We start from the raw sequence: 16,133 nt of genomic DNA on the forward strand, positions 1-16,133 counted from the left end.
GAGAGAGAGAGAGAGAATATTACAGAAAAGCAAGTCACACATATTTTTGGTTTCCAACTGCATATAAGAGTTATGTTGGGCAGGCACTGTGGCTCATGCCTGTGGACTGCTTAGCCCAGGACTTTGAGACCAGACTAGGCAACATAGTGAGACCCAGTCTCTACAAAAAAAAATTGACAAATAAAAAAATGAGGTGAGAGGATCACTTGAGCCTGAGGTGGAGTTTGCAATGAGCCATGATCTCGCTACTACACTTCTGCCTGGGCGACAGCAATGAGACCCTGTCTTACAAAAAAAAAAAAAAAAAAAAAGCCTGGGTGTAGTGGCTCACTCCTGTAATCCTAGCACTTTGGGAGCCTGAGGTGGGCAGATCACAAGGTCAGGAGTTTGAGACCAGCTTAACCAACATTAATGAAACCCCATCTCTACTAAAAATACAAAAATTAGCCAGGTGTGGCACGCGCCTGTAATCCCAGCTACTCAGGAGGTTGAGGCAGGAGAAGTGCTTGAACCTGGAAGGCAGAGGTTGCAGTGAGCCGAGATTGCACCTCTGCACTCCAGCTTGGCTGACAGAGTGAGACTATGTCTCATAAAAAGACACGTCTTGGGAGACTGAGGTGGGAGGATCACTTGAGGCTGGGAAATCCAGACGAGCCTGGACAACAAAGAGAGACCCTGTCTGTACCAACAATAAAAAATTTTAAATTAGCTGGTAGCACACACCTGCAGCCTCTGCTACTTGGGAGCCTGAGGTGGGAGGATTACTAGAGCCCAGGAGATTGAGGCTGTGGTGAGCTATGATCAAGCCACTGTACTCCAGCCTGGGCAACACAGTGAGACCCCATCTGTCAAATAAACAGATAAATGTTTAAATTTAAAGTGTTTTAAATTAAAATTGGAGTCAGTCTTCTCAAACCCTGTTGCTGCTTTATCAAATAAATTCATGTACTATTCTAAATCCTTTGATGTCATTTCCACAACGTTCACAGCATCTTCACCAGGAATAGAGTCTATCTCATGAAACTACTTTGTTTGCTCATCCATGAAAAGCAACTCCTTAGCCAGATTTGGTGGCTCACACCTGTAATCCTAGCAATTTGGGAGGCTAATGCAGGAGGACTGCTTGAGCCCAGGAGTTTGAGACCAGCTTGGGCAGCATGGTGAAACCCTGTCTCTACTAAAAAATTAAAAACTGACTGGGCATGGTGGCATGTGCCTGTGGTCCCAGCTACTCAGGAGACTGAGGTGGGAGGATCGCTTGAGCCCAGGAGGTCAAGGCTGCAGTGAGCCAGTACATACCACTGCATGTCAGCCTGGGCAACAGAGTAAGACCTTGTCTCAAAAAAAAAAAAAAAGTTTGTGGAAAAAATGAATTAAAAGATAAAAATTAAAAATATAAACATGATTTCTGAACATAAAAACTCCATCAACTTCAACTTCAGGATACTTTTGTAAGCAATGATACCAGCAATTTAGTCCGCCCTTAAATAACTGGGAGACCTGGAAATTTAACCATGTCAATTCAGTCTTTTTTACTAATTATTAACTGAAGAAATGTGGGTGCCTTTTAAAGATTTTTTTTAAGATTAGGAAACATAAAGAAGTCATAAGGAGCCAAACCAGGACCATAAGGTGGACGCCTAATGATTTCCCATCAAAACTCATGCAAAATTGCCCTTATTTGATTGGAAGCATAAGCATTGTTGTGGTGAAGAAGGACTAGCCAGTGAAAGCTCACCTGGGGATTTTTCTGCTCAAGCTTTGGTTAACTTTCTCAAAACATTCTCATAATTAGCAGATGTTACTATTTCTGGGCCCTCCAGAAAGTCAACAAGCAAAGTGCCTTAAGCATCTCTTGACCAATTCACTTGTGCTTTGACTGGACCACTTCCACCTCTTGGTAGCCATTGCTTTGATTGTGTTTTGTCTTCAGGACCATACTGGTAAAGCCATGTTTCATGTAGTGTTATAATACTTAGAAGAAATGCTTCAGGATCTTTGTCTCACTTGTTTAAAATTTCCATTGAAAACTTTGCTCTTGTCTGCAACTGATGAGGGCACAACAGTTTTGGTACCCATCATGAAAGGGAAAGTTGCCTCAATTTTAATTTTCAGTCACAATTATGAAGGCAGAATCCATTGAGCTGTCTATGGTGTTGGCTTTTTTTTTTTTTTTTTTCCCTGAGATGGAGTCTTGCTCTGTCGCCCAGGTTAGAGTGCAGTGGCGCAATCTTGGCTACTGCAACCTCCGCCTCCTGGGTTCAAGCAATTCTCCTGCCTCAGCCTCCTGAGTACCTGGGATTACAGGCACCTGTCACCGCATTCAGCTAATTTTTATATTTTTAGTAGAGAGAAGGTTTCACCATCTTGGCCAGGTTGGTCTCAAACTCTTGACCTTATGATCCACCTGCCTCGGCCTCCCAAAGTGCTAGGATTACAGGCATGAGCTACCACACCCAGCCCATGGTGTTGGCTATTCTGTTGTTAAATCATTGGTCCTCTTCAATTAGGGTGTGAATAAAATTTTTTCTTCACAAATTGATGTGGATGGTCTGCAGCTGTGGGCTTCATCTTCAATATCATATCATTCCTTCCAAAAATTATTTATACATTTGTAAACTGCTGATTTCTTTGGGGTATTGCCCTCATAAACATTTTGTAAAGCACCAATGACAATGATTTTACCATTCTTCCACCCAAGTGTCACCAAAAATTCGTGTTTTGTTTGTTTTTTGAAACAGGATCTCAGTCTGTCACCCAGGCTGGAGTACAGTGGCATAAACATGGCTCACTGCAGCCTTGACCTCCCGGGCTTAAGCGATCCTCACATCTCAACCTTCCAAGGAGCTGGGACTACAGGTACATTCAACCACGCCTGGCTAAGTTTTGTAGTTTTTGTAGAGGAGGAGTTTCATCATGTTTCCCAGGCTGGTGTTAAATTCCTGGGCTCAAGAGGTCTGCCTGCTTCAGCCTCCTGAAGTGTTGGGATTACAGGTATGAGCCACCATGTCTGGCCCATAGATTTGATGTTTGTTCTTGCTTTGGCATTTTTGGCATTTTGGCATTTTTTTTAGAGGGAGTCTTGCTCTGTCACCAGGCTGGAGTGCAGTGCTGTGATCTCAGCTCACTGCAACCTCTGCCTCCTGGGTTCAGAAGATTCCCCGGCCTCAGCCTCCCAAGTAGCTGGGACTACAGGTGCGCACCACCATGCCTGGCTAATTTTTGTATTTTAGTAGAGACAGGGTTTCACCATGTTGGCCAGGATGGTCTTGATCTCCTGACCTCATGATCCACCCGCCTTGGCCTCCCAAAGTGCTGGGATTACAGGCATGAGCCACTGCCCCCAGCTAAATTTTAGCATAATTTATGTTGGTCTGAAATGGGCCCTTACAAATTGATGTCTTAACCTTTTTAGTGCCTCAAACTACATCCTGTTCAAACATATTATAACAAGTTAATATAAATTTATTTTGGTGTGAAAAGTTTTTGAAATCCATGCACATAGTTTTTCATAATATGAATTTTCCATGAACTTTTTGAAGACCTCTCTTTTTGGTGGCTACAGCCTTATAAAATGTATTTCCCGAATAATGAGACTGGAGAGTTCACATTACTCCTTGATCCATGGGCTGCAGAATGGATACTGCATTAGCAGGCATCAAACATTAACCTCCTGCACATCTCCAACAGAGCTCTCGGATGACTATGTGCATTGTCAATGAGCAGTAATATTTTGAAAGGAATCTTTTTTCTGAGCAGTGGGCTCAACAATGAGTTTAAAATATTCAGTAAATCATGCTGTAAACAGATGTGCTGTTTACATCCAGGCTTTATTGTTTCACTTATAGAGCATGAGAAGAGTAGACTTAGCCTAATTCTTAGGGCTCTAGGATTATTAGAATGGTAAATGAGCATCAACTTCAACTGAAAGTCATCAGCTGCATTAGCCCCTAACAAGAGAGTAAGCTTGTCTTTTGAAGCTTTTAAGCCAGGCATTTACTTCTCCTCTCTAGCTATTAAAGTACTATAAGACATCATCTTTTAAACAAAAAAAAGTAGAAAAAATAAAAAACAAACAAAAAAATTAGAAAAGAAAAAAAGGCATCTTTTAATAGAAAGCTGTTTTGTCGACATTGAAAATCTGGTGTTTAATGTAACCACCTTCATCAATGATCATAGCTAGATCTCCTGGATAACTTGCTGTAGATTCTACATCAGCCCTTGCTTCTTCCCCTTGCACTTTTATGTTATGGAGATGGCTTCTTTCCTTAACCTCATGAACCAATCTCCGCTAGCTTCCAACTTTTCTTCTGCAAGTTTCCTCACCTCTTTCAGGCCTCAGAGGATTAAAGAAAGTTAGCACCTTGTTCTGTGTTAGGCTTTGTCTTAAGAGAATGTTGTGGCTGGTTTGATCTTCTATCCAGATTATTAAAACTTTCTCTATATCAGCAATAAGGCTGCTTTGCTTTCTTACCATTTGTGTGTGCACTGGAGTAGCACTTTTAATTTCCCTCAATAACTTTTCCTTTGCATTCAAAACTTGGTTGCTTGGTACCAGAGGCCTAGCCTTTAGCCTATCTTGGGTTTTAACAAGACTTCCTTGCTAAGCTTAGTCACTTCTAGCTTTTAATTTCAAATGAGGGACATGTGACTCTTCCTTTCACTTGAACACTTAGAGAACATTGTAGGGTTATTAATTGGCCTAATTTCAATATTACTATGTCTCAAGTAGGCCTCAGGAGAGGGAGATGATGCGATGGCTGGTGAGTGGAGCCATCAGAACACACACTTTTACCAATTAATTTCACCATCTTATACGAGCACAATTTGTGGGGCCCCAAAACAAATACAATAGCAACATCAAAGATCAATGATCACATATCACCATAACCAATATACTATTAACAAAAGTTTGACCAAAAAATTGATAAATGGGACTTAATTAAACTAAAGAGCATCTGTACAGCAAAAGAAACTATCAACAGAGTAAACTGACAACCTACAAAATGGGAGAAAATATTTGCAAACTATTCATCTGGCAAAGGTCTATTATCGAAAATCGATAAGGAACTCAAATCAATTAACAATAAAAAAAAACCCTACAGTAAAAAGTGGGCAAAGGACATGAACAGGCACTTTTCAAAAGAAGACATACACACAGCCAATAAGCATATGAAGAAATGCTCAACATCACTAAATGTTAGAGAAAGCAAACCCAAACCACAAGAAGATACCATCTCACACTAGTTAGAATGACTTTTTTTTTCTTCTCACAGGGTCTTACTCTGTCACTCAGGCTGGACTGCAGTGGTGTGATCTCGGCTGGACCTCCTGGCTCAAGAGATCCTCTTCAGACTCCTGAATAGCTTGGACTACAGGTGCACACCACTACGCCAGCCTAATTTTTGTACTTTTTGTAGAGAGGGAGTTTCACCATGTTGTCCAGCCTGTTCTTGAACTTTTGGACTGAAGTGATCTGCCTACCTGAGCCTCCCAAGATGCTTGAATTACAGGTGTGTGCCACCTCACTTGGCCCTAGAATGGCTATTATTAAAAAGTCGAAAAATGGCCAGACACAGTGGCTCATGCCTGTAATCCCAACACTTTGGGAGGTCGAGGTCGTGGTGGGTGGATCATGAGGTCAGGAGATTGAGACCAACGTGTCTACCATGGTGAAACCCTGTCTCTACTAAAAATACAAAAAATTAGCTGGGCGTGGTGGCACGTGCCTATAGTTCCAGCTACTTGGGAGGCTGAGGTAGGAGAATCGCTTGAAGCCAGGGGGAAGAGGTTGCAATGAGCCAAGATCGTGCCACTGCACTCCAGCCTGGGTGACAGAGCAAGACTCCATCTCAAAAATAAAAAATAGAAAAGCCAAAAAAATAACATATACTGGGAAGGTTGTGGAGAAAAGGGAATGCTTACACACTACGGGTGGGAATGTACATAGTTCAGACACTATAGAAAAGCAGTTTGGACAATTTCTGAAAGAACTTAAACAGAACTACCATTTGACCCAGCAATCCTATTGTTGGGTACATACCCAAAGGAATATGAATTGTTCTACCATAAAGACACATGCACACCTGTGTTCATCACATCACTATTTACAATAGAAATACATAGACGCAATCTAATTGCCCATTAATTATAGACTGGATACAGAAAATATGATACATATACACCATGGGATACTATGCAGCCATAAACAAGAAAAAGGTCACATCCTTTGCAGCAACATCAATGGAGTTAGAGGCCACTATCCTAACTGAATAAACACAGGAATAGAAAAGCAAATACCGAATATTCTCACTTATAAGTAGAGCTAAACATTGAGTACACATGAACCCAAAGAAGGGAACAGACATCAGGGCCTACTTGAGGGTAGAGGGTGGGAGGAGGGTGATGATCCAAAAACTACCTATGGGGTACTATGCTTACTATCTGGGTGATAAAATAATATGTACACCAAACCCTCATGATACACAATTTACCAATATAAGAAGCCTGTACATGTACCCTTGAACCTAAAATAACAGTTTAAATAAATAGTAAACACTCAAATTACCATGACATTTGGATAACCAGCAATGAGAACAGTTTAGCAATAATGGTTCATCCTTGTCAGCTCTCCTGCTAGAAATTAAGTATGTATTCCTTGTCTTTGAAAAGAACAATATGACACCAATGTAGATACATTATCCTTGTCTATGAAATCCATTATTTTCTCTTTTTTTTTTTGAGATGGAGTCTCTCCCTGTTGCCCAGGCTGGAGTGCAATGATGTGATCTCGGCTCACTGAAACCTCTGCCTCCTGGGTTCAAGCAATTCTCTTGCCTCAGCCTCCCAAGTAGCTGGGATTACAGGCATGTGCCACCACGTCCGGCTAATTTTTTGTATCTTTTAGTAGAGACAGGGTTTCACCATGTTGGCCAAGCTGGTCTTGAACCCCTGACCTCGTGATCCACTCACCTCAACCTCCCAAAGTGCTGGGATTACAGGTGTCAACCACTGCGCCTGGCTATTTTCTTCTTATACTACGTTATCTATCACAGTTTATTATATTCCATAAGACATATATCATGCTTTGAAAAATCTTCCAATGGGTTTACACCTTCAACTTCAAACACTAGAAAGACTTTTTTTTTTTTAAGGTCTCATTCTGTTGCTCAGGCTGGAGTGTGCTGGCACAATCTCGGCTCACTGCAATCTCTGCCTGCCAGGCTCGAAGGATCCTCCCACCTCAGCTTTTCAAGTAGCTGAGACTACAGGTGCCCACCACCACCCACCTAATTTTTGCATTTCTAGTAGAGATGGGATTTCACCCTGTTTGCCCAGGCTGGTCTCAAACTCCTGAGCTCAGGTGATCTGCCCAAGTCACCCTCCCAAAGTGCCACGACTATAGGTGTAAGCCACCATGCCTGGCCTGGAAAGACTATTCTTTACAGTTGATAGTTCCAAACTCCCCCCAAAAAATTAATAACAGTTTAAAATACTGCAAGAGTTACCAATACAGAGACATGAAGTGAGCACATGCTGTTGGAAGAATGGCACTGACAGACTTGCTCAATGCAGGGTTGACACAAACCTTCAATTTGAAAAAAGTGCAATACCTGTGATGCTCAATAAAGCAAACTGCAATACAACAAGATATGCTTGTAGCTGTACTGAGATATAATTGACCTATAGCAAACTGAACATATCTAAAATGTGTAATGTGATAAAGTTTTGACATATATATACACCTGTGAAACTGTTTCCACAGTAAAAAAAAAAATGAGCATATCCTTCTTCCTCCCCAAATTACCTCAGGCTAATTAATTCCCTCCTCTGTTACCCAGGCAACCACTAATGTACTTTCAGCCACTATACATTAATTTCCATTTTCTACCATTCTACATAAATGAAATCATTAAGTATGTACCCTTCTTGTCTATCTTCTTTCATTCAATGTACTTATTTTTTCCCCCTTAAAGACAGAGTCTTGTTCTGTTGCCTAGACTGGAGGGCAGTGGAACAATCATAGTTCATTGCAGCCTTGAACACCTGTGCTCAAGAGAGGCTTTTTTTGGGGGGTGGGGGGTGGGGATAGATTCTTGCTATGTTACCCAGGCTGGTCTCCAACTCCTGGACTCAAGTAATTCTCCTGCCTCAGCTTCCCAGTGTTAAGATTACAGGCAGGAGCTAACATGCCCAGCCTGTGTTTAGTTTTAAAAAAACTGCCAAACAGCTTTGCAAAGTTCTGGTACCACTTTACATTCCCACTTGTAGTATATAAGAATTTGAATTTTTCCACATCCTTGGCAACACTTTATATGGTCAGTTTATTATTTTTTATTTTATTATTTTGAGACTGGGTCTCGCTCTCTCGCTCAGGCTGTATTGCAGTAGTGTGATCATGCCTCACTGCAAACTCTGCCTCCTGGGCTCAGGTGATCCTCCTGCCTCCACCTCCTGAGTAGCTGGAACTATAGGTGCACACCACTATGCCTGGACAATTTTTGTATTTTTAGTAGAGATGAGGTTTCGCTATGTTGCTTAGGCCAATCTCAAACTCCTAGGCTCAAGAGGTCTGCCTGTTTTGGCCTCCCAAAGTGTGGGATTACAAGTGTGAGCCACCACTCTGGTCCATGATCAGTCTATTTAAATTTTCATTATTCAAATAGGCGCATAATGATATTTCATTATGACCTTAATTTGCATTTCCCCATTGACTAATGATGCTACATATCTTTACATGTGCTTATTAGCCATTTGTATGTCTTTGATGAAGTGTTGTTCAAATTTTTGGCCCACTTTTATTGGGCTGTTTGTTGTTTACTGAGTTTCTAGAGTTCTTTATTATTCTGATTATAAAGTAGTCCCAGCTACTCAGGGCGGGGCTGAGGAGGGAGGATCGCTTGAGCCCAGGAGTTCTGGGCTATCGCACGCTATGCCGATCGGGTGTCCACACTAACTTCAGCATCAATATGGTGACCTCCTGGGAGCGGGGGACCACCAGGTTGCCTAAGGAGGGGTGAACTGTCCCAGGTCGGAAGTGGAGCAGGTCAAATCTCCCCTGCTGATCAGTAGTGGGATCGCGCCTGTGAATAGCCACTGCACTCCAGCCTGGGCAACATAGCTAGACGCTGTCTCTAAAAGAAAAAAGAAAAAAAAATCATGAATGGGTGTTGAATTTTGAATATCTTTTCCTGCATCTATTGAGGTAATCATTTAAGATTGTTAATATGATAAATTACATAAACTAGTTTTCAATTGTTAAATCAACCTTTTATTCTTGAGACTAATCCTATTTGATCATAATATATCCTTTCAACATATTGCTGAATTTGATTTGCTAATACTTTCTTAGGGATTTTCCAGTCATAATTCATGAGATATTGGTCTACAGTTTTCTCGTAATGTCTTTGTCTTATTTTGGTATTGGTATAATGCTGTTCTCATAAAATGAGTTTAGCAATATGCTTTTCTGTTATCTTGATTTGGTATCATATCTTCCTTCAATATTTGATGGAATTCACAAAAGAGGCCATCAGACCTGGGATTTCTTTGTGAGGAGGATTTTAACTACAAATTCAATTCCCTTTATATATACGAGACTATTCAGGTTTCCTATCTCTTCTTTTTTTTTGAGAGCGTGTCGCTCTGTCACCAGGCGCCAGGCTGGAGTTCAGTGGCACGATCTTGGCTCACTGCAATCTCCGCCTCCCGGGTTCAAGCAATTCTCCTGCCTCAGCCTCCCGAGTAGCTGGGACTACAGGCACACGCCACCACGCCCAGCTACTTTTTGTATTTTTAGTAGAGACGGGGTTTCACTATGTTGGCCAGGATGGTCTCGATCTCTTGACTTCGTGATCCACCTGCCTTGGCCTCCCGAAGTGCTGGGATTACAGGTGTGAGCCACTGCACCTGGCTCCTCTTTTTCTTGTGAACACATCTTTACTGATATTAACCCATACCATACAATTCACCTATTACGACTCAAAAAAAAAAAAAAAAATATATATATATATATATATATATATATATATATATATATATATGTATGTATGTATGTATGTATGTATTTGAGGTGGAGTTTCTCTCTTGTTGCCCAGACTGGAGTACAATGACACAATCTCAGTTCACCACAACCTCTGCCTCCCAGGTTCAATGATTCTCCCACCTCAGTCTCCAAAGTAGCTGGGATTACAGGCATGTGTCACCATGCCCAGCTAATTTTGTATTTTTAGTAGAGAATGGGTTTCTCCATGTTGGTCAGGCTGGTCTCAAACTCCCGACCTCAAGTAATCTGCCCTGCCTTGGCTTCCCAAAGTGCTAGGATCACAGGCATGAGCCACCATGCCTGGTCTGAACAATTTCTTTCTGTGGATATAGTTGAGGGACACTTGAGTTGTTCTCACCCTTTGGCTGTTATGAATGCTATGAACACTCATGTACAAGTTATCATGTGGACATTTTCATTTCTGATGTATATGTTACTGAGTTATATGGTGACTGTTTAACCTTTTGCAAACCTCAGACTTTCTTCTCGAATAACGTTAGTAATTCGTCTTTCAAAAAATATGTCCATTTCTTCTAAGTTGTTGTATTGGATGTATTATCTTTTTATTCTAAGTTCTGTAGTGATGTCCCCTGCCATTACTGGTATCAGTAATTAGTATCTTTTCTTCGATCAGTCTAGTTTAAGAAGTTTATCTATCGTATTTTTTCAAAGTGGCGGTTGCTTTGTGTGTCGTTTTGTCTTCAATCTTATTGGTTTCTGCTTCTTTTTTCCTTTTCAGCTTACTTTAGGTAGCTTTTTTTTTTTTAAGATGGGAGTCTTGCTCTGTTGCCCAGGCTGGAGTGCAATGACATGATTTCAGCTCACAGCAACCTTGGCCCAGCTCACGGCAACCCTGGCCACACGGATAGATGGGATTACAGGTGCTCCTACTCGTAATCCTGCCTCAGCTTCCCGAGTAGCTGGGATTACAGGCGCCTGCCACTAATTTTCGTATTTTTAGTAGAGATGGTTTCACCACGTTGGCCAGGCTGGTTTCAAACTCCTGACCTTGTGATCTGCCCACCTAGGCCTCCCAAAGTGCTGGGATTACAGGAGTCACCTTGCCCAGCTGATAGTTTTCATTTTCCTTCTGTTCAAAATATTCTCACTTCTCTTGCAACAACTTCTTAGACATGAGTTATTTAGAAGCATGTTTAATTTTCTTTTCTTTTCTTTTCTTTTTTTTTTTTTTGTGACGGAGTTTCGCTCTTGTTACCCAGGCTGGAGTGCAATGGTGCGATCTGGGCTCACCGCAACCTCCATCTCCTGGGTTCAAGCAATTCTCCTGCCTCAGCCTCCCAAGTAGCTGGGACTACAGGCGTGCGCCACCATGCCCAGCTAATTTTTGTGTTTTTAGTAGAGACGGGGTTTTACCATGTTGACCAGGATGGTCTCGATCTCTTGACCTCATGATCCACCTGTCTCGGCCTCCCAAAGTGCTGGGATTATAGGCGTGAGCCACCGCGCCCGGCTTAATTTTCAAATATTTAGAGATTTTCCAGATACTAACCTTATATTTTGACTTACGACCCAGGATATGATCTATTTTGGTGAATTTTTTTTAAAGCACTTCACTGAGGTATGACTGACAAAAAGTTGCACATATCTAAAGTATACAACTTGGTAAATTTGGAGCTAAGTATCCACCCACGAACCCATCACAATGCCATATCTGTTATGTCCAAAAGTTTCCTCTCAGCCTCTATTGTGATTTAAAAACTTATGTATAAGATTTATCCTCCTTGCAAATTTTTAAGTAAACATTATTGTTAATTATAGGCACTATGTTGTATAGTAACATCAATCACAGTGCCTGATACAAGGTAAGCTATCAGTAAGTTTTATTATCATGAATGAACCCAATGCAACATTAGGCAAAAGTAAAGCTGTATTTTTAAAAATTGCCTATTCTTTTTCCATTATTTTCTTTTTGCTCTTTCATTAACAAAATATCTCAATGCTTTTCTTAGAATAGGAGCTCTTTAAAGAGTTAAATTTGAGTTGTTTAAACCCCTCTCTCAACCTAATGCAGAATTTTTGTCCTTTTAAAGATATACATTTTTAAAATTTGACCTTTTTTTTTAAGCAGTGTGATTCTTATTACTTGTAATTTGCAAAGCTCTGGAGTTGGGCTACATTTTTTAAAAAAATCAATTACTTTGGTCATAGATTATTTTTTCCAATAGCTAAGTTACCTCATATCTGCTACAGGACACACGTTTCCTGTGGTGCTACTATGCCTCAGAAAAGACATTTAATTCTCTAAGCACACTTATAATTTTTGTTCACTCTTAGATGTCTAAAGAACCATGACACAATAATTACTCATTTTGTTTGTAGTAATAGAACCAAACTCAAACCTAATTTAAATTTCTTCAAAATTCTGTAAAATTATGCCTCCCATCCCAACATAGTATCTCATGGCAATTAAAAAAATGTTATGTTTACTTTCTACTAGACTGTTAAGCATCTCCAGTAAAGGGCCATACTCACCTTTTTAACTGTCAGCATTTGATCTCGTGAGTACATTCCATGACAAAATTTCATGTAAGGCAGCGTACTATGAAGGAGTGAGAGTCTTGTTATTTAAAAATGTCAATGATTGGTGATAATCCAGGAACCATGTTCTAAACTTGTCCCATGGGTACATATTACAGGCTAAACTTCCATCTGCTGTGAAGGGACTCTAGGCAATTCTATGCAGGGAAAAAGGAAGAAAGGTTTGGCAAGAAAAGACCAAGCTAGTAGATACTGAGTAGTTGTGGAAGTTACACTTGAAGGAGTTAGCAGTGTTGTAACTATAACAAAGCAAATACGACAGGAAATAAATAAATAAATAAAGCAAATAAATCAGGAAACTTGCAGAGAAATGTAACCAAGGTCATACAGATTTGCTTATATGTAAAACAAACTCAATCAAGTCTCCAGTGGGAGGTCATTACATGCATTTAGGTGCATCATATGGGGAAGAACTGTTAGTCAGAAACTAAAATGAAGGAAATAATTTACTCTTTGGATCCTGATGCAAAAGGTAAAACTGTGAAGTAGGTAACTCATTTGTCTGATGATATGATCTCTAGCTGTCACCAGAGCTAAGCTAGTCTGTTTTTAAATTGTAGCATGAGAAAGGCCATTTAGAATGAGATAAGCTGCATGAGTCCAGAAACACAAGGTATGTATGACGGAATCAGAACCTCTACAATGTTAGGCTAGGCACAGTGGCTCAAGCCTGTAATTCTAGCACTTTGGGAGACTGAGGCAGGATCATCTGAGGTCAGAAGTTCGAGAAGGGGCTGGCCAACATGGTGAAACCCTGTCTCTACTAAAAATATAAAAATTAGCCAGGCATGGTGGTGCATAAATCTCAGCTACTCAGCAGGCTGAGACCACAGAATTTGGTGGAGGTTGCAGTGATACCTGGTGAGACTGTCTCAAAAATAAAACAAAACAACAACAACAAACCTCTACAATGTTAGATTATTTCTGCTGCATAAATTCTGAACTTCTATCTCTTTTGCACTCTTTTTCACACTTTTAAGTCTCAGTTCTCCTATGAGAATTAAGGCTTTTTGTTTGTACTGGAGCCAATGTTAGAGAAAACAAGTCAATGTAGGGAATTCAAAATTAAGGTAAAATCCAGATCCTTGAAGAAGCTGATTAATTTTAGTAAAGAGACGACCTTCACTTAGACATGAATTCTACTTAGACTAGAATTCTACTTACCTTTAATGAGATCACAGAAATTATTTGCCTTGATCACTAATGTATCCCTAGAGCTCAGAACAGTAGGCACCCAATAAATTTGTAGAAACAATGTACAACTTTTATATCCACTAAAGGAAGATCATTTCTAACTTAGGAAGGTAATAATGAAGAATATTATAAAACTATTTTAAAGATGCTCATCTTATTAAGGGAAAAAAGCCCTCATCTTATTAAGGGAACTGGGTTTTACTGTTTAGGCTGTGTATTCAAATTTCACCCACATAAGCAATTACACATATAGTATCTGACAGTTTTATTATACTTTAGGGGAAGAGATTGCTAGTGACAAGGATAATTCAAGATTGTTCAAATCTTTTAAGAAGATTTTTGATACTGGCAAATGGTTTCTCAAAGATAAACTAGACAAGCTCTATAAGTATGGACAAATAAAGAAAAGCATTATAATCAGATGTCCTGTGAAACCTACAGCTATTTAACATGTACTTTAATTTATAGTTTAGATCCTTTGAGTTCAGATGCCTTGAGTTTTTTGAGGACAGTAAATAAAACAAGTAAAACTGGGATGAAATTAAGCTATGTGGCAAATTAGTTTCAGTTAAAGCAGGAATATCTAATTCAAAGTTTACAAACTCCAAAATATTCCAGCCAATAAAGTAACTTCCCAAATGCTGGATTTAAGCTTTCATCACAAATTTTAAAAGGTCATAATTCTTCTACATCTAAAATCTAGGCTGTTAATAGTAGCAATTCCTTCATATTAACTTACTGCTCCCAACTATTTCTGAATCAGATCTTGATGCTATTTTTTCTTCTTTTAGAAGCTACTGAGCAAGGAACAAACACACCTTGATTCATTCCAGATAAAAAACATTTCACCTAAGAAATCAAGTATCTTAATTTTAGGGAACTGAAAAGGTTGAGAATTTCTGCTCCAGTAACATACTGTTCTCTGACTTAACGTTTCTCAATGTTCTACCAAGTTAACTACACATACATTAAGAAATCTGACTCAAGTCCTTTTTCCAATATGACTATATTACTTGGCTGTATCATAAACTAGAACTAACTTCCTACAGTTTAGCCTTGCAAGGGAAAACCAGTTAAGGACACTCTGCCATAGAAAATATTTACTCCCTGAAAAACTTCCATAGGCTTATTGTTCCTACTCATGACTGTAGTATCCAATTTCCCAGAAATGTGCAAATCACTCAGTGAGAACAGCATCACTCTGGGACAGACTAGTCAGTCTCCCCTCCCCGCTGAAATCCCAACCACAAGAGCAGAGCCTTTAGACCGACCATTTCTTTTCTATCCTGAATAACTGTAAAGTGCAGTGCTTTCTAACCTCATTTAGAAAACTACTCCCTTTAGAGACTAATAAAACACAACCTAACCAAAACTACCCTGACTTTGGGAGTCAACAAAATCTAGCATCTTCTGAGAGGTGTAACAGTCTCCTAGAAGGTCCAATGATATCCACCTCCCAGTCAGTATTCACATCCTTGTGTAGTCCTCTCCCACACTATACCAGGCTGATTCAATGGTTGCTCTGTGTGACTAATGGAATATGGCAGAAATAATGTCACCTGAGGCTACACCATTAAAAATATGGCTTCTGCTCACTTTCATGTATCACCTGTTCGGGGGGAAGCCACACGCCAGTTGTCCATCAGGCAGCCCCATGGTGATACCCACATAGTGAGGAACTGAAGCCGAAGAGCCACGTTAGCAAGACATCTGGGAAATGGCTCCTCTAGACTTGTCAAGCTTCAAGATGGCACAGTCCTGGCTAACAGCTTGACTGCAACCTTCTGAGATCTCAAGACAGAACAACCCAGTTAAGCAGCTCCTAGATTCCTGATCCAGAACTGTGGAAGATAATACATGTTTGTTGTTTTAAACTACAGTAATAACTAAGACACACTAGACAAGGATTACCCAGTTTCTTGAATGAAAAAAGCAAAACTCTAATTATAACAATTTTGACTAGAAATAAATACTGAATTAATTTTGTTAAAGAAAATTCTTAAATTCACGTTTGTTTGATATTCAGGAAAAAGCTTAGAAACCAATTCCCAACTCATTGAACTCCTTCCTTCCTACAAACAAAACAAAAACCTGAATGTTATCTGTAGCCAATACATATTGCTAATTAGATTGCAGCCTAAAGTGTCAAGTTAACAATTACATTCAAAATATAGCAGCAAGACAGTTTCTTGGATCTTATTTTTTCTTTCTCATTGGAACTAAACTGTAGTTATTGGGCAGTGTACCTAGCAAGTCACAGAAGATCTGAATTAGAATGCCTTAATTACACCTGGCCTATTTTAATGATTTTAAAATTAGACCTTAAAGAAATGTG

This window comes from Aotus nancymaae, unplaced genomic scaffold (genome assembly GCF_030222135.1).
Source record: "Aotus nancymaae isolate 86718 unplaced genomic scaffold, 86718_ANA_hifiasm-v0.15.2.pri h1tg000011l, whole genome shotgun sequence".
NCBI lineage: Eukaryota > Metazoa > Chordata > Mammalia > Primates > Aotidae > Aotus > Aotus nancymaae.